The following is a 20,647-nucleotide window of genomic DNA, read 5'->3' as shown; positions in this document are numbered from 1 at the left end:
TCAAAAGTTGGAAATAGGGATCTTTAACTGGCTCCAATATCTTTAATAAAAGCAGGTTATTGGATACATAGGTTGTCAAGCCTCCTTTAGCGCTGCCATGTGCAGAGTTCACTGCTGGAGTATGGAGTGTTATGAACCCGTTGATATGAACTGGGTCCTCTGACCATGTTTCTTGGAAACAAATAAGTTCTTGCTGGTATATAAAATTTTGCCACAAAGGGTTATCAATTTTAGATTTAATACCAGCAATATTCCAAGAACATATATTACAAACCAAAAAGTTACTCACAGGACAAATAGAAGGATCCAAAATAGGATCTAAAATAAGATCTGTCCTCAGAGGAGATAAACCATTCCCTCTCATATCTTCGGTACAATCAGCCGGCATTTCCTCCTCATTCAATATACCATCAGTTCCAGGGCATGAGCTAACTATACTAATTTTGCCATTAATAGAAACCAGGGGGTCAGGAAGCGGGATAGTGGTCGATGCAGATATCCAAATGCTAGGTGGAACACTGGTTTGCTGTCAATCATTATTATCCAGACCACTGAGAATATCATATCGATTAGAAATTGGGACAGCAAATCTCCCTTCCTCAAGGTACCCCTGGTTAGGGAATAAAGGACGAAAACCTTGCATCCTTTCCTGCCATGGAGAAGAGTAAAAATAAGCAAGTGGGACAATATTTACGTGGTCAGTAAGAAGTTGGCCAGAATAACATCTCCCCAAGATATCATTAACCAGAGGGGGTGACCGGAATGAGAGTGTCACACAATCCCCTCTGAATGTTTTGGTAGATGAACCAATCCAACCAACTCTTCTGGCCATCTTGAAATTGGAGAATAATGCACCATTTGACCCAAATTTAACTGATAAGAAATATAGGGCTTTATTTCTCAGGTTTGACCAATGCTCTTGAACATTAAGGGGAAGGGGAGGGACATTAACTAGCACCACAGTATATGGTAGAGCTTCTGGTGGCAAATTTATGGTTGGGAGCCTGGGTGTCGGAATAAAAACGGTCTCCCTAGCATCAACATCTACCCCTAAAACAGATGGAAGATTGTTTTGCACAGCTGGAGAAGGTCCCAATATCTGTTGTCCCGTCGTATTGGAGACTTCCAATCTGATGGGAGCCTGCTGTACACAAATTTCGTCCGGCTGTGGGATAATAGGAGGGTTGTTGTATCCAAAAAAGGAGGGAGGGGGGGGACCAGGAGCAGGTTAGTGGTCCAGTGCCTGTGCTCCGAAAAGTCAATTGGGTAATTACTGTAAGGCACTGTTCCAGGGTCGGTCTGATTGAAAATCAACCCAGACCGTACCTCAACAGAGAGAAAGTAAAGAGAAGGATCTATATGATAGAGGTCTAGGGTGGGGTACTTAGGAAGGGGGGAGACAGCATGGGTGTCTCATGTTGCCCTCACACATCCCGAGGGATGTCATGCTTCATCATCGGGCGGTGCTCCTCGTCGGGCCGGCGGTGCAATGCCCTACGGGTCCCCCGAAGGGTCTCTTTAGCGGAGATCTTTTAAGAGCGCTGCCGTTTGGTGCATGCGGGTATGTGGAGGGGAAGTACCAAGGTCAGTGGTGCTAGTGGTGTGTGCAGGAATAAAAATACCTAAGGGTTACCAGGGAAGCTAGTTTAATAAGAAGGTACCCTTGGTACATTAAAATACGTGGCAAAAGTGTTACTAATTAAAACGTGATGTGTTTAGTAGTAACTAAAGGTACAGGTCAATTGGTCGACATGTTTCGCGCCTAGTGGTGGTCAAAATGATCCGGGGCGCTTCATCAGGACCAGTAGAGGTGAATAGTGTGGGGAGAGGTGCCCAGACTATGTGTAGTGGCGGGGGGTAAAATATCGCCCTCCCACTCGGCAATAAAGGGGGGGGGTTTAGTGTCTCCTAAACAGGTGGTGTCTGCAGGGAGAGGTATGTTATGCCCCCTTTGAATTAGACCTAGATCAAAGGGAAGATAAAAGAAGGAGAAATGCAGAAGTTAAAAACATATGCGGACTGGCCTTGTCGGTCCGCATAAGTACATAGTGATCCTGAGAGATCACACTTTTACAATGAGACAGTCATAATGTCGTGCACCCTGAAGCCCAGGCTATTCTCAGATTTCTATAGGAGCGAGGAGGCGTGGGTGTGGTCCCATGCCAGTCAAGATGTGGTTGGTCCCGGGCCCCGGTGGCGGTCACAGAACCCAGCTAGAGGTTCGATAGGTAAACTGCTGTACCCCGCGGGGCCCAGACACCTCCAGCCTGGCTGTGCAACGGGCTCACCCGGCGTGTCATCCACTGGGAGAGTCAAGTAGACATGTGTGTTGTATGTCCCGCTCGAATCGTAGTTACAACACAGAAAGGTGCATTTAGAGTAATCTTACCTAAAGTAGGAGCTGGAGTTGCTCCTTGAGTTTAAAAAGCGGCGTAGGAGGCCCACACCATCTAGGGCTGTAAGTTGGAAAGAAAGCATAACAGTAGGAAATACCCAAAGGGTAAAAGGAACAAAAGTGAGGCGTTAGATTTAACTTACATCATAGCCGTTTGTAGAGCAGGAGATTTTGCTTACGTAGTGATCTGGGTAGCCTCGAATCATACTCACGGGTTGCTCAGGTGACGGCACTGGAAACCTGCCCGGTCCTGACGCCTGCTCGAAGGTGAATGTTGTTTGCTTTCCCCATTGTATTTAAAGACTGAGCCCCGTGATTGAAGGAGGTACCTGTTTCCGGTTCTGACGGGACGGAAGGTCATGAGAGGCCGGAGCTGCGCATGCGCGGTGAACTAAGATGTTTCCAGTGTTCTCTTGAGCATGCGTGAGGAGGTGCTTTTGGCGCATGCGTGGTGTGTGTTAGTTACTAGCGCATGCGGGCCTTGTTTACAAAATGTAAAGCCAGGAGCCAAAGACCAGATCACAAAAAAGTGGCAAAACATGGGTGTGACATTGTCTGCCCATCCTGTAAGATTGCCCGGGTCGAGGAGGTGGTGGTATGTGGGCGGGGGCATATGTGAACTTGCTCACGGGTGTTAAAGGTGTGAAAGTTCACATCCGTTGCAGGCTAATGTTTTCAATTGAGCAGTGCACCTAAACGCTAATGTGACACACTAATTATTCAGTTATGTTGCTTCAGGCTGGTGTAGAACGGTTTACACATAGTACATGCACACAACAGTGTCAATGTTAGAGCTCAGTCCATGGGATATCGTCATTAAGCCCCTGGGTGTCTGTGTGCAGACGGTGCACCCAGCGTTGTTCACGCCTAAAGAGCGACTCACTACTCCAGTTATTGTTGGATTCCAGAATGGTCCATTGGATCGCTTCGCACGGGTGTCCTTTTTCCAGAAAGTGGTTCGTCAGTTTTGTGGCTGCGCGCGCTCGTCTGATGGTACTTTTGTGTTCGCTGATCCTAGTTTTGATGGGTCTGGTGGTCATGCCTACATAGTAAAGTTCGCAGGGACACGAGATCAAGTATACACAATTTGTGGTGTTACAATTCGTGTGCTTCCTTTGTTCCCACTTCAGCTCGCCAATTTCTAAGACTTTCGTGTGTCGTGTCGTGGTGCAAGCACTGCATGAGCCACACGGGTAGTGCCCCTTGACTGCTGGCAAATCCCAGAGAGTGTTCTCTATTCTCGCTGGTTTCTGGCGTGGCCGTGTATTGATCAGTTGGTCTCTCAAATTGCTGGTTCTTTTGAAGGCAAACCGAGGTGCTGGGATGTTAAGTGTATCACTATTGATGATTTTCCAGTTGCGGTTGATGATTTTTTTAATTTTGTTGGAGAGGGGGGTAAAGGTTGTGACGCAGGTGATCACGTTGTTGGTCTCGGGCTCTCTTGTTTCCAGGAGGCCCTCACGAGTGTTGTTTCTAGCCCGTTTTCTGGCTTGGTTAATTACTTTTACTGGATAGTGCCTCTTCGCCAGATTGTCAGATAGGGTGTAGGCTTGTCTCTCAAAATCCTGTAGTTTGCTGCAATTTCGCCTGATCCTGAGAAATTGGCCATAGGGTAGGTTCTCCCGTAGAGCTTTAGGGTGGTGGCTCTTAAAGCTCAGGAGGCTGTTGCAGTCAGTCTCTTTTTTGTATGTGCTGGTGTGAAGTATCCCATTTTCTAGTTGGATCAATAAGTCCAGGAAGGGGATTTTCTCGTCACTGGAAGTCATGGTGAAGCGTAAATGGGGGTCCAGATTGTTGATCCACTCAAAGAATTTTATTGTCTTAGATGCCTGTCCTCTCCATAGGATCAGCACATCGTCTATATACCGTTTCCAAGTGACCATATGTCGATGAAATGGGTTGGCGTCTGTGAAGATGTGGTTGGCCTCGAAGTGTGACATGTACAGTCCCGCCAAGCTCGGCGCAAAAGTGCTCCCCATGCTGGTCCCTTGTACCTGGTGGTAGATGGTGGTTTTGTACATAAAATAGTTGTTAGTGAGAGCAAGGGTAATGAGGGCCGAGATGAAGCTTGCCGGTGTCAAAGTTGGAAGTTCTGAGTTATGTAACAGACTGCTTACCACTTCGATGGTTGCTTCCTGCGGGATATTTGTATACAGTGCTTCCACATCCAATGTGAGCAGTAAGTTGATTTCCTCAGTGTTTTCATCATTGATGGTTTGGATAAGGTTGAGCACATCTCTGGTGTCTTTGAGGTAAGCTGGAGTGGCCTGGACCAAAGGGCGCAAAAAGAAGTCACTGAACTGACTCAAGGGTTCCAGAAGGGAGCCTATCCCTGACACGATCGGACGGCCGGGGCAAGGGGTAACCCCCTTATGAATTTTAGGTAGAAGGTAGAAGTAGGGCATCCTAGGAGACGGATTCACCAGAAAGGCTGCTTCTTTTGAGGTGATCCATCCCTCTGTGGCTGCTTCGTTGACCATGGTCCTGATCTGATTCAGTAGCCTTGAAGTAGGATCGGTCTCTAGAATCTCGTAGTACTCAGTGTTGTTGAGTTGGCGTAAGCCCTCCTTCTCATAATCCTGTATGTCGAGGATCACAGTGGCTCCCCCTTTGTCCGCAGGTTTTATTATGATGGAATCATCATTCTGAAGGGTGGTCACCGCCCTCCGTAGTTTTTTGGGGAAGTTGTTGTAGGCGTTAGGAGGTTCTAGTCGGTTAACCTCCTTGAGGACAGCTTTTTTGAAAGTGAGGACCTCGTGTGGGACCATACCAGCGCTGGGGGTGAATTTCGACGGAGGTCTCAGGCCAGTGTCGTCCTCAGTCTGTGTTTGGTTGTCTTTGAAAAAGGCCCTCAGTCTCACTTTGCGAAACAGTTGATGCAGTTCCTCGTTGGTTCTGAAGTTATCCTCCTGTGGGGTGGGCACAAAGCCAAGTCCTAGTTCCAAGGCTGTGGTCTCGTCGGTGCTCAGAGGTCTCGAAGACAGGTTGACGATCAGTTTTTTTGTTGGTGTTGTGCCATGCTTCTCGTTGTTCTCTGTTGGTTGTCCGGATCTTGCCAATGTACCTGTTTGTTCCCTCTTCTTCTTCCTCTGCCTCTGCCCCTGCCTCTGTTCTGAAAAGGTGGAGTAGGGTTATGGAGGAACGGTTGCTGAAAACCCTGTTGTAGTGGGTTGTATGGTGGGTACCACATGGGTCCGTGTTGTGGGAATGGTTGGGGCGGGAAACCATAAAAAGGTGGTGGCCCTAGTGGTGGTGGTAATAGACCCTGTGGGTTGGAACGACGACCCCAGCTATTGTTACTCGAGTTGCTACCCGAAGAGTGACCTGAACGGTTGGACGTGGATGATCCATCGTCAGAGATAGTGTCGGTCTCTGTGGGTTGGAAATCCTCTTTTGTATAGGGGTAGATTTTCTCCCTATCGAATCTCTTCAGGTCCTTTTGTAGTTTGTTTATCTTCTGGTTGAGCAGGTAATCTCGGTGGTCAGAGATTTCTGAGTTTATTTCTGCTAAGCGAGTTTTATATGCAGAAAGGCTGATACTGGTTTTTAGGCCGTTCTCAGCTATATTAATTTTGACAATCAAGGCATCCGACAACCGTTTTGCGGTACTGATGATCAAAATGATCCAATCTCGAGTGCATTTCCATGCAATTTGGCTCCATTCGCGTCTGAATATAAGGTCTTCCAAAAAGATCCTTGGTGCCGTGCGGACCAACAATCCGTTAGGTGCTGAGTTTGCTCTGAGGTATTCGGTCATAATAGAACCGTGAAGAGCGGTCTTAACCTGAAGTTTTTTGAGAGAAGTAAGGGTATTCCAGTCGCCTTGTGCGCTGGTCCCTGCTGTGTTGCCATCACCATCTAAGAGTGATGGAGTTCTCAGGATTTCAGCCACAATGTCCTCACCGTAGCTGAGGCCTAGGTTCTCCCCCAGGGTTGAAAAAGACATGTCTCGGGGAGAGTAAGGTTCAGGGAGTGGAAAAGGGAGTGGGAGAGGAAGAAGAAAGAAAGGAGAGGGAGAAGAAAAAAGGGGGGAAAGACAGGTGAAAGAGAGGGTCCCTCGGCTGATCCGCCGTGCTAAATACTGTATCCAAAAAAGGAGGGAGGGGGGGGACCAGGAGCAGGTTAGTGGTCCAGTGCCTGTGCTCCGAAAAGTCAATTGGGTAATTACTGTAAGGCACTGTTCCAGGGTCGGTCTGATTGAAAATCAACCCAGACCGTACCTCAACAGAGAGAAAGTAAAGAGAAGGATCTATATGATAGAGGTCTAGGGTGGGGTACTTAGGAAGGGGGGAGACAGCATGGGTGTCTCATGTTGCCCTCACACATCCCGAGGGATGTCATGCTTCATCATCGGGCGGTGCTCCTCGTCGGGCCGGCGGTGCAATGCCCTACGGGTCCCCCGAAGGGTCTCTTTAGCGGAGATCTTTTAAGAGCGCTGCCGTTTGGTGCATGCCAGTCCGCATATGTTTTTAACTTCTGCATTTCTCCTTCTTTTATCTTCCCTTTGATCTAGGTCTAATTCAAAGGGGGCATAACATACCTCTCCCTGCAGACACCACCTGTTTAGGAGACACTAAACCCCCCCCCTTTATTGCCGAGTGGGAGGGCGATATTTTACCCCCCGCCACTACACATAGTCTGGGCACCTCTCCCCACACTATTCACCTCTACTGGTCCTGATGAAGCGCCCCGGATCATTTTGACCACCACTAGGCGCGAAACATGTCGACCAATTGACCTGTACCTTTAGTTACTACTAAACACATCACGTTTTAATTAGTAACACTTTTGCCACGTATTTTAATGTACCAAGGGTACCTTCTTATTAAACTAGCTTCCCTGGTAACCCTTAGGTATTTTTATTCCTGCACACACCACTAGCACCACTGACCTTGGTACTTCCCCTCCACATACCCGCATGCACCAAACGGCAGCGCTCTTAAAAGATCTCCGCTAAAGAGACCCTTCGGGGGACCCGTAGGGCATTGCACCGCCGGCCCGACGAGGAGCACCGCCCGATGATGAAGCATGACATCCCTCGGGATGTGTGAGGGCAACATGAGACACCCATGCTGTCTCCCCCCTTCCTAAGTACCCCACCCTAGACCTCTATCATATAGATCCTTCTCTTTACTTTCTCTCTGTTGAGGTACGGTCTGGGTTGATTTTCAATCAGACCGACCCTGGAACAGTGCCTTACAGTAATTACATAATAGGAGGGTTACCTTTCGCCACGGGCAACTGATCAAGAGATACAAGATCATTTGGCCGGTTCGGGGGTAGTTCTGCCTTAGTTAATCCCTCTATATGGGTAATCCTACCCTCAATATTTGACAATTTCACCATAATGGGTTCCACAAAAGACATTATCAAGTTCTCCATTTTCACCCAGAAACCTTCCTCCATTAGTGGGTCACTAATATTAGTAGTATGGGGGTAACTAATGTGTTGTTAGTGACCTTTTTCACTTTTTCTATAGGTTTACTAGTAGTGTTGCGTGGTTTAAGGGAACCCTTCCCCTTTGTGTTAGTTATAGATTTCCCTTCCTTGGTACAATGATTTTGCTTCCGTTTCACTTTTAACCCCCTAGTTGTCATACGTGACGAGTCATTATTGGTAGTCTGTTCACAGCCAGAAATTACAATAGGACTTGTAGGTGGTACTACTTCCACATCAGCCATAGAGTTCTCAAAAGAATGGTCAGAAAATTGTTCGCTAGGAAAAATAGCAGGGGACAAAGATAACCTGGATTCCGCGGGAAAAAGCTCTGGTTGTGCCAGTGGAAGAGATTTTGAATTGTCCCCCGATATTTGCAAGGAGCGAACTTCGGGGAGCCCAATAAAAGATGGAATTAATAACGACTCCTGTAAATTAGATGTTAACAACGAGACGCTATTAGTAGAGAGAGGAGGAAACGTACCAGCAGGAAGCGACAAGCGCCTCTCGGTACTTTCAATGGCTGAGGAAACCACCCCAATAGTCTTTTGCAGCATCCGGTCGATAGCTGTCAAACTGGGAATGGAAGTATGAACAGTACTATTAGATTGCGGGACATTATGTACAGGGGCAGGTTTGGATTTGCCCATATTTTGTGACAGCAAAGGAAACGTTACGAATAGGACAGGGGCAGTAACATAGGAATAAACCAAGTCCTCAAAGTCACTTACTAATCACAGCTAGGCAAACGATTTCAAAGGTCCGACCGAGTGGTGTGGCCCTGCCCTGCCACCTCCTGCCCCGGACGGCCACAGACGGCCCGCCCTTTGTCCGGGCTTCGTCCGGCGCGTCCCGCACGCGTCCCGCGAATCGGGCCTCAGCATCTCTTATGCGCGCCTCCTGGCGCTTGCGCTACGTCCGTGGTCCGCGCCGCCGCTGGGACAGCCGGGAATTGTAGTCCCGGGGCGGCGACGCTGTTGTATGCACTCGGTATTGACCCCCGTGACTCTTGGCGGTGTCGGCGTGGAATAGAGGTCAGGTAAGCAAAGCAATGCTGGTCACAGGTGCCCCCTTGACTCTTGGCGGTGTCGGCGTAAAATAATCACAGGTAGGTCTGCTTCCCCCCGCTCCGCCGGCCTCAGCGTCTCTTATGCGGCCTCCTGGTGCTTGCGCTACGTCTGTGGTCCGCTCCGCCGCTGGGACAGCCGGGAATTGTAGTCCCGGGGCGGCGACGCTGTTGTATGCACTCGGTATTGACCCCCGTGACTCTTGGCGGTGTCTGCGTGGAATAGAGGTCAGGTAAGCAAAGCAATGCTGGTCACAGGTGCCCCCTTGACTCTTGGCAGTGTCGGCGTAAAATAATCACAGGTAGGTCTGCTTCCCCCCGCTCCGCTGGCCTCAGCGTCTCTTATGCGGCCTCCTGGCGCTTGCGCTACGTCTGTGGTCCGCTCCGCCGCTGGGACAGCCGGGAATTGTAGTCCCGGGGCGGCGACGCTGTTGTATGCACTCGGTATAGACCCCCGTGACTCTTGGCGGTGTCGGCGTGGAATAGAGGTCAGGTAAGCAAAGCAATGCTGGTCACAGGTGCCCCCTTGACTCTTGGCAGTGTCGGCGTAAAATAATCACAGGTAGGTCTGCTTCCTCCCTCTCCGCCGGCCTCAGCTTCTCTTATGCGCACCTCCTGGCGCTTGCGCTACGTCCGTGGTCCGCGCCACCGCTGGGACAGCCGGGAATTGTAGTCCCGGGGCGGCGACGCTGTTGTATGCACTCGGTATTGACCCCCGTGACTCTTGGCGGTGTCGGCGTGGAATAGAGGTCAGGTAAGCAAAGCAATGCTGGTCACAGGTGCCCCCTTGACTCTTGGCGGTGTCGGCGTAAAATAATCACAGGTAGGTATACTAATAGATGGCATTGCAGTAATCATTTGGGGTGAGTATTACAATTACCTGTGCCAAGGGACTGGGGTGATGTTGAGCATGAGCTGGGAGTGGGTTGAGAGTGCGAAGAATTCAGAGTAATTAATTGCAATGCACCTACTGTTATTGTCGGAACCGTCCATGTCTCAGAGCTTTTGAACAAAGCCTCTGGGTCGAATGGAACACCAGCACACTACTGGTAAAGCCTGAACAGGAATACATGCTGAAATTGTCAACGGGTGATTGAGGCAGAGTCTTCGAGCATGTAAAGGAAACAGCGTGCTGTTTAAACTAAATAGCAGTTGCACTGGTAGTGAAAGGGCACTGCCAAAATAAATCTGATGAGTGCCAGTTGTGGCATAAATGGTGGCCATATTTGGAGTGAAATGTGAGACCGGGGCGTAAGGTCCGGTTACGTCCTCTCGGAGTGATGAAAACAGGAGGCAATCTAATTATAGAATAATTTAGAAAAATCAGCAAGAGAAAGGAGAGAGGACACATGAAACAGGTGAAAGGGAGAAATATACACATGTATTCAATGAAAATATGAAAAAATAAATAGACAAAGATATAACTGTTAATCACTTAGCAAAAGAGTGATGTACCTAGAGAGGACAAAAAGGGAGAAGAAACAAAAACATATAGAATCCTACATGGAGAGAAAGTTAGGTATATACAGAAATTAGTCTCAGCCAAAAGTAAATATCAGCAAGAACATGATCATATTGCAAGTTCTCCATGGACTTGGACAGTTGGCCATTGCTACCACAAGAGTCCATATTGATAAAATTGTAAAATCCTGAAATATGCTGGCTGGAGTATTACAGCAAAGATGTCTAGTCCTTCATTTTATTTAGTAGTGATGTGCAAGCTGTGTGTGCGCAAGATCCGTTTAAGTACTTCTGTGTTTAGTATGGAGGAAGCACCTCCACCTCTGTCTAGTTTCTTCACCACAGCAATGATTTACCAACATATATCAATTCCATTATGATTCAATTCTACAAAATGTTCAACCAATAGGGCAAGCATGAGCTTACACCTATTGCGACTCCTATGCTGGCATATTCTGAATCACATATTTTGTGTTTTATTACCTATGTACACCAGTTGACATGGGTAGACAATGGCATAGGCCACATTGGCAGTGTTGCAGCTGGAAATTTGATTGAGTGTAACTCTCCCAAGTTTCAAAAGTAAATTCACAAACACTGAAGTTACTGCATTTAAAATGGGTTAACACAGGGGGTAGACCCCATAGATCATTAGGCATGCGGTCACTCTTCGCAGGGTGTAGGCAGGCTCTTACCAGGTGATCTTTGATGCATTTATTTTTGCGACATGCAAAGACAGGGCACTCAATACATTCCAATGTTTCAAATTGCTTTTCTTCAGTAGGTTACATATAGGGGAAAATGTGGTGAAACATACTAGTCTGTCTGTGTCCTTTTCCCCTTTATCAGTAAGTATTACTTCACTAGGGCAGCACCAGGCTATTTTCATTGACCTCTTCACTAGTTTCCGAGGATATTATATAGACAACAGCTTTTACAATAATGTTTCAGCTTCATTGAAGAAATTCTGTTTGGACATGCAATTTCTTCTTATCCGCAAAAATTGTACATAAGGGAGTGAGTCCTGCTATGCTCTTGGATGATTAGAACAGGCTAACAGGGTATTTCTCTCCGTGGGTTTACGATAGAGGGACGTGTACAATTACCAATTGCATGTTCTAACCATCTCAGATTTTCCATGTTGGAGAGGGAATTTGAGGCCTTTGCAATTGTCATTGAGTGAATTGAAAGATTCTGTAAGTGTACTCTCCAGGCCATGTCATATAAAGAAAATATTATCCGTATATCACTTCCATACATAAATATGGCTGTGAAAGGGGTTGAGGTTGGATAAGATGACTTATGTTTCTAGATCATTCATAAACAGGATGGCAAAGTTTGGAGCAAAGACTACACCCATGGGAGTCCCTTTTATTTGTTGAAAAAAATCAAATTTAAAGTAAAAGAACTTCCATGTTAGAGTCAATTCAAGTAGTTTGTTGCTGAAGGGAGTAGTGAGTTGGGTTTGTTTTCTTAGATGTGGGATATTGGTGTATAAGGATTCAATATTCATTGTACCCAGACAAGAACAAGTGTTCAATCTGATTTATGTGATCCATACTATCCCTGTCATAGCACGTAGTATTGGAAACAAAATCTTTAACAAAAAAATCAACGTTCCTATTGATAGGTTCAAAAATTGAGCTACAACCAGAAATTATGGGCCTACCTTGAGGGAACTCAAGGTTCTTGTGTATTTTCGGTAAAGTATAAATTACCGGAATCCGGGTGATCTTAGTTTTGAGGAATAGGAATTTGTTCTGGCTAAGCATTCCTTCTGTTTTACCTTTATTGGTGATACTGGCAATCATTCTTTGGAGTTCCTTAGTGGGGTCAGTATTAATTTCAACTTATGTTCGCTATTAGCGAGTTGCCTAATAATTTCTGCATTGTATTGGTCAATCTTTTTCACAACTATACCATCTCCTTTATACGCTGGTTTGATGATCAGAAAGTTGTTTTGTTTGAGACTGAGAAGTGGCCTTTTCTCTGATGCTGAGATGTTATAAGGAATAAATATCCTTGGTTGTTCTAGCTCAGAGATTTATTTTAGAGTCTTTCAATGGTATGGACTTCAGGTGGAATTGAGCAATTAGGAGTTGAAATAGTGGATACTGGCAGGAACCCGGTATTTTCTGTTCTTGAGGCATAAGGATGATCAGAAAAAAATATGTAAATAAAAATCTTCCTACAAATTTGGAAAGGTTTTGTAGATCAAGGGATTGTGGTCAAATAGTTGGGACAAATGAAAAACATTTGCTCAGTAATGATACCTCTTTGGAGAACAGAGATTGTGTGGACAGATTAAAAATGGGAATAGTTTGCAAACTATGTGTTGTGTTATTAAGGACAACCTGCACTATGTTAGCAGGATTATCTATTATTACTGGTGCCCCCACTGGTACTACTTCTGTCTGGCTTGTCTGCCCCCCAAAAGTGCCGAACCAGTGTTGGCCTCTCCCTCTGCCTCTTCTGGGGGGCTAGGTTGGCCTCTCTCTAAAAAAGTAGGGTTGGTACCACGGTGGAAGAGCTTGTACCCTCTCCTGGATCGGAATTGTCGGCTGAGTCTTCAGAAGTATCTGTGAATGAGACTATCTTGTTCTGTTTATTGAATATACCCCAGTGACACCCACAATTGGGGTTTGATTAGTTCCTTTTGGTATAAAAATAGCTGTTTAAATAAGGGCACATTTTTTCTAAACTATAATTATGTATGTCCTTTTTTACTTTGTTTGATTTCTTGTCTTGTTTTGGTCTTTTGAATTCATCAATTGTTCAGGTAAACTTTTGGTATCAGTTATCAATCCTGATTCTTTGATTTGTTTTTCTAAATCCAAGCTCTCTTCTAGCAGTTTTTTAGAATGTTTGATTGCTCTATCAATCCCCAACACCACCCAGTGGTGTGAGCAAGTTGTGCCAATAAAACTGAAGCCTTGCTGGTATTTCTTGTCTTTAGTAAATACCCCTTAGATATTTCTAACTTGTAGTCCAAGCAGCATAGTGCCAGATTTTAGATATTCTGTTAGCATTTTGACCATTTATCGCAGCCTTTTATATTTTTAGTTGTATTTTTCCAACTGATCAGATAAAGTGGCATTTACTGGGGGGGGGGGGGGTTTCACTAGTTTCGGTGAAGAGTGATGGACCTTCTAATATCATTTTTATGTACTCATCTGTATACATCTGAGTGTGATCTGACATCCTCTTAAGTAAAGTTTACGATGTACAGATAGAGAAAGAAAAACAAGGAGAGTAAATTAGAACAAAAAGGGAGATAAAGAAAGAGATTAGTATAGAACCCACTAAAAGTAGTAGAGAAATCTTACATCCCTTGCAATCACTCAATTGTGCATCTTACTCTACAAAACAAGGGAAACCCTGGGATATATAGCGAACAATTGTACATAGTATTCTAAAGGAACAATTGTCCCTAATGTTGCTATATATAAATTGTGATAAAGAATAGAATTCTGAGTTAAGTCACATATAATTGCCTGAGTTTCTCTATATGAGTTTTATGTTTTCTGTCTCCCTTGACTCCACCCACCACCTGCCCTGTTAGTTAATACATGTGATTTTACTTGCTTTCATAAACATTGTCTCATGCTGATAATTATTGAATCATTGAATATGTGGTTGTCGAAAGTAGGGATCCTTGTTCCTTTAGAATGCAACATTGATTTATGTCCATTGTCCTTACCCATATGCATCTGTTAATTGAGCTTATATATTGTATGTTGGATTCATATCGTCATGAACTCCAGTGGTAATTGTTGCATAGTCCTACTTAAAATGCTCCACCGATTTAGAATAGGCCCAAATCCTGTGGAAAATTAATGGGGTCCATTGAGCCCACTTGGACTGTTCATAATGCATGATATGTTAGGCACATCATTCCCAATAAAATAATTGCAGACCATTTCTGATATGAGCCATAGAAGGTACTAAGATGACAGTGACTATGTGGGCAGCATTTCTAGGTACTTCCTGTATCAGAAATCTCTTGTGTAGCTTATATGATCAACTATTATTATAGTTCCAATTTGTTAAGCCTGATTGTGATATATTATTACGAAAATGAACTCAGGTAGCATTAATGAATGTTTGAAAAGAGCCTAATTTGAATAGCACCTGTTATAAGTGGCATCCATCACAGAATAGTCTTTTTTATTAACTCATTGAGAATTATAATGACTAGAGACATTAAATGGATGGACCTAAAGACACTAACTTGTATGCAATAGAAAAGATATATAGGATGCATTTAATATTTATGTGTTCAAATATGAAAAAAGACTAGTAATGGATATTAATCTGGTCTTTTCTTTATGTTTAGTCAAGTCCATTATTTATGATGTCGCTTGCTTTGGAACAATGTCAGTGGGGCATGGCTGGACACCAGAGAGCATGGCAGTATTTGTCACATGCTCCCAAAAAGTACCTAGGATAGAAGCCCCACATTTCAAACTCATTGAGACTTGGTCGAGCTCAAATCAGGAAGATTGGTTTGACAATGATGACTGCTCTCCATGACCTCCTCCCTGACATTTGAATTGGCAATGGAGGAAGTGGCCACCTGGAAACAGACCAAGGTGGAAGAGAGGGATGTAGGTGGCATGCATCATAAATGGAAACTAGGGATCAATTATCGGATATCAGCTTTGCCAGCTGACATATCTGGTAACAGGAGTGATCGGAGAGTGGTGCCGATACATAGCTGAGTATGCAGAGGTTCTTGACTCCGACAGCTTGTGTCTCTCCTCCCCTCCAGAAGAGATGGAGGAATACTGGCTCGAGAGCTGTGCAGTGCGGTGTGGCCCTCATTATTGGGGGCACTGTGGAAAGAAATGGAGCCACACTGGGAACAAGTGAAAGATTACTACTGAACATAGTGAGGGCAGCCATCTTGAATTGAGCTTAATCATGTGTCCACATCGGTACATTTGAATCATAATCTTCTGCCTGCCTTAAGATCACATTCTCTCCAGGTTCTGACCCACCGACTAGTATACACACCAATGACTCTTGCAAGTCAGGCCGATATCTATGGCCATCTACCACTTGCTACACAACGAACCATAATTGGGTCTTCTTTAACAGGCACATTGGAAGGGGTTATATTCAGCACAATCACTGTGTTGCTCTTAGCTGAGGCTTGATTGCCAGTTGCCTGACTCAGGTTACAAAGGACCACCTCAGGGTTGCCACAGTTTCAAGTCACTAGTGCAGATCAAGGTTTGGCCCTGACTACTTTGGGGCACGTTTGCACACTTTGGGAGGGGCCAAGGCAATATTTTGGGTTCTCTTTCTGTCCTTAAAGAACCCCTATGTGAAGTACATAAACCTGCACCTCAGACCTTCATGTTGCAGGGGTCATGACCGAAACACACAAGGCAATTACAGTTTTCTGGGGTGGTAGCTGGTAAAGGGAAAACTAAAGCCCCGAAGGACGCCATGGTTGACGTGATAGTTTCCAATACTGCACTGGCCACACTACTAAAGGAACTGGTGCATATAAATCTCTCCTTAGGGATAGTCAGCGATGCAGTAGCAAATACGTCCAATGAAGTGCAATCCCTTTGAGGTGACCTCAACAATTTGCACTCCAAGTTCACAATGCTAGAATTAAGAATAACTAAGATGGATTTCAATTCTGATACTCAATCTGACTGAAGCCCTAAGATTTGGGAGCTCTGCCAGAAAACCATGGACCTGGAGCACAGCAGGAGGAATGAGTAATGTGTGGATATCAGGTATTCCTGAGAATGTGGAACAGGAAAATATGCTGGATTTTCTCAGTACCCAGATCTTGACCCTCCTGAATATTAATTGCACTCCTTCTCTGGAATATTGGGGAGCACATAGCACTTTTGCTTATGACAGCAACAAGCATGGCAAATTCTGGCTGCTGCTAAGCAACATGGGGCTTACACAAATAAAAATAACTAAGGGGCATATTATCAAGCACTGCTTTAAAATTATCGCCACTTTAGCGGCAGAAAACTGCTGCTAAAGCTGTGATAATGGGGTTGATAATATGCCCTTGAGAATTCCCATAGAAGCCCATGTTAACACCAGAACATCGGCTTCTATGGGTATTCTCAAGGGCATATTATCAAGCCCATTATCGCCGCTTTAGCAGCAGTTTTCTGCCGCTAATGCGGCGATAATTTTAACGCCGTTTCTTGATAATATGCCCTTAAGTACTCTTTCTTCTGTACTTTTAATTTGAAACAAATTTAAAAGGAAATGGTTCCTGGCACTTAGGCCCCGACTGAGGATAAAGAGATGCTCAATCAATGAAATAAACTTTATTGTGACATGCATGCCTTAAAGGTTTTCACATACAAACATTTAGAAAAACAAACAAATTCAGATAGGTAGCAAGCAAATTCATAATATTCATGATTATGCCATATAAAGCAGTCAGAATTTGAATTTGATAAAAGTTAAGATTCAGTACAGAATAAGAAGTTCAGAAAGATAAAATGAGCAAAGTCACATTGGTGCTATATACATAATAAAAGCCCATGCTAAAATACCGGCAATAAAAAATCAACTCTTCTATAATGTGCAATTAAGTGTTTGGAATACATTAGATCTAAAACGTTTGTGGTCATATTTCCATAACCAAATAATACTTAAAAACTAAAGCCAATTGGATGCAAGTAGCCGGCTCACTTCATTATAACTTTCTTTCTTGCACCTTTTTCCTGATGCCCCACATGTGGCCAAGGAACTTGGCAACTGCACAGACAAAGAGGGGTCTCGTTTCTGATTTTAGAATTTGCAAGGCATCCCAGTAAGTCCACAAACTTGTTTGCTGGCAAATTGGTTTAATCCAATTTAATCTTGGGCACGCATAAACTGAACAAGCGAACAACACATGGGCTATGGATTCCATGGGACCCTTTATCCAGGGCAATTACTTGGGCTTGGGACTTTAGTATGCCACATGGCTACCTGCTCATTCACAGGGAGGGTGCCAAGCCTGAATTGAATATAACGTTTTCTATCATGGGCTACTTGAATCAGTTTAAGGTAGGGGTCTAAGAAACTGATCTGATTGTGCAGTAGGAATTATGTGGTAAGTTTCCCCAGTCATTCTCGCTGGAATCTGTTTGTATGATCCATTCCCAGTAGTGCCTCTTTACTATATCTTTTTGGAGCAGGCGGAATCAGATTTTTCCCAAGCTTCCCGGAGCCCTATATCAAGTATAAGCCTCCTAAGTTGCTTTGCCACCCAACCTTGTTGGAAGTATCTAGATGGATAAGATCTTCCAGGGTTTCAGCATAAGGTGATAGCTCTGGGGTCGTCTTGTTTCTATCCCAAAATAATAAAGGTCAGAGCTGTGCTATGTCGCTGATTGGGCATCGACCCGTAGCTAGCATTAAGGAGTAAAGTGAGGTGCTTTGGGGAAGCATCAAAAGGTTCCTTAGGAATTTACGCTCCGGTCTACTGAGCTCAGTTATCTTATCAAAGCCCCACAGCTCAGACCTGTATAGGGCAGAGCTGATAGTTCTAAAATCGTAAACCTGCAGGGCAGCCCCAATTGGTCTACTATAAGAGGAATTGTGTTCTTTTCCCAGTGCCCCTGTTATACACTTATGGTTCATGAGGCTACATGAGGCTCACAGGTCATTATTTCAGAGAGTTTGACAACTAAGTAATCAAAGGTGGTTACCCTTTCCAGGGGGGTGGCTCCTAAAGTTGGCCTACCTTTATCTGATTTATGAGGATTAAAATCATGAATTTGGTTTTTAAAGTATTTAGTTCAAGGCCCTGACTGTCGAAGAAAAGTTTAAATCTATTTAGTAATAACTGTAGCCCAGCAGGGATTTTTGACTCCAGCAGGGTGTCATCTGCAAACGAAAGGGTCACTACATTTTCCCTGCCTAAAGATGAAGCATTGGCGGGCTCTTGAGATAGAAAGCTTACCACTTCATTTATATAAACCCTGACAAACTCCCCTGCTAACCGGGATGCGATCTATGTGTTGCCCCTGCGTGCCCCAACTTATCCTTGCAAAGTTGTGTTCATGTAATCGGACTAACAAGTTGAGCATTGGGGATGGGATTCTCATGTCTTTGAGCACTTGCCATAGATTCTGTCTGGGGACTAAAACAAAGGCAGTCTTCATGTCGATAAATGTTAACTACAGACTTCCCTAGCCAAAAGCTATGACTTTCCAACAAAGAAGCAGGAGCCGAAATACCTGGTAAAAAGTCCCTGTCTTTTCTCAATTCAAAAGAGCTGTATTCAGTATGTACAACAACCATAAAAGCAAAAACAAAATTTAAAACACATGTATAAGACATCCAATTCATATGACAGTCCAATTAGTTATCAAGTATACTACATTTCCTAGCAGCAATTGTTTTTGAATGAAAATATACAATGCAGAAAAAAATCCAATTAATTATCAGTATGATAGATTTTCTAGCAGCAATTGTTTTTTTAATAAAAATATCCAGTACATAAAACAGTCCAGTTAATTATCAAGTATGATAGATTTTCTAGCAGCAATTGTTTTTAGAATAAAAGAAGCAACATAAAAACATATTCCTGGTCATTAAGGGTAACTAATAAGTTCATAGCAGCATGGGTTGTTCTCACATTGAATTTTCGAAAAGAAGGTTTCAAATAAAAACATCAAAAAAATTAATAATACATACAGAATACAATAAAATGTGTGGTGCTTTGTTTTGATAGCCCATCGCAGGGGCATATGGTTGATGGACACATTTTCATGGTAGGGAAGGCAACTAGGTGTTGTGCTATGCCTAATCTCATGCGGGTCAGAACAAAGCGCCGTGATGGCCTAGTCACTACTGTCAAGTAATCTTGAAATCCTCCTCTGACCTCAAGCTGTTGATAAAAAACGAGAGTAGGTTGCTTCCCTATCACTCTCCTTAATATCCATTTTGGATATGATTGTCACACGGCCTGGGTCTTCCTGGATCGAGAGATTAAATAAATTGCTAAACCAATCACAAATGTATTTGAGCCAGGGGATACTGTAACTTTTATCCAAAAGTAAGCAGTCTTTAATGATGGTTTGAGTAAATTTAGTCTCCTCTTTGGCCCAAATGGATCTCCATAATAATAATGACTGCAAAGCAATGAGATCCGATAGGTAATTAATACCTACTTCCCGGTGTGTAATTTCAGTGGATGCTGATGTGGGTAGGCACAAGAGCCGTTTTAAAAAAGAGTTTTCTTCGAGCTGTAGTGTCTGGCTATGATTTTGGTCCCAAACCCTTGTGCCGTAAATGGCTATGGTAACACATCTAGCCTTGTATATGTCTACCATATCCTTAATGAAACGGTCGCCCAGCTTGGGTGCAAATCTAAAAATCCCATGGGCACTCTGACCGTCTTGGAGCATACATTAGCAAGTTCGATCATCCATTTCCCATTTCCTGAGTAAGTTACACCCAGATAGCAAAAGGTATTAACCGATTCCACAGGGGAATTCTCTGTGTAAAAAGTTTGACATTTCTTGGTTTTCTGACCACAAGCCATGACAAAAGTTTTGGTCTTGTTAATTCATAATTACCTATTCTTGATAAAAAGGCTAAAATTACCGATTAGTCGCTGTAGGCCAACTGGGGTTCTAGAAATCAGCACCGCATCGTCTGCATAAAGTAAGACGGGCACGCGGGTTGCCAGCTATTTGTGGTGCATCTGCCTGTACCGACCAAAGGGCTTTGTCGAGTTCATTTATGAATAGAGAAAAAAGTAGCGGTGCCAAAACGCAGCCCTGGCGGATGCCTCTTTTAACTCAAAGTGTGGTATGCATATCGCACCTTGCATGAAAGTTTCTCGTACAGCCTTGCAAGGAAAAAAAATATTTCTTTAGGGGCACTTCGATTGAGCAAGGTTGGCCACAAGATAGAGTGGTCAACAAGGTCAAACGCACTGCTAAGATCTGCAAAACACAGGTATAGTCTTCCCTGTTTAGCGTGAGTATATTTGCCTCAGAAGTTCTAAGTTAATGCATTGCTCAAGGGTTCCCAGCCCTTTTCTGAAACCATATTGAACTGGTGAGAGTATCTCGTTTTCGATAACCCAGTTATCAAGTCTCACCAATAACATTCTACTCATTACTTTAACCGATGAATCCAGGAGAGAAATGGGGTGGTAATTTTTTGCTTTGGTTTTGATTAACCCCGGGCGTAGCACTACGCTTCGCCCACGTAGTGTACGTAGCGCTGCCTGCTTCGCACTTTCCGAAGTAGGCGAAGCAGGGCAGCGCTACGCACACGCCGAGGGCGAAGCGTAGCTG

The sequence above is a fragment of the Triturus cristatus genome, chromosome 6 (genome assembly GCF_964204655.1).
Source record: "Triturus cristatus chromosome 6, aTriCri1.1, whole genome shotgun sequence".
In the NCBI taxonomy this organism is placed as follows: Eukaryota; Metazoa; Chordata; class Amphibia; order Caudata; family Salamandridae; genus Triturus; species Triturus cristatus.
Note: the sequence above shows the minus strand (reverse complement) of the source record.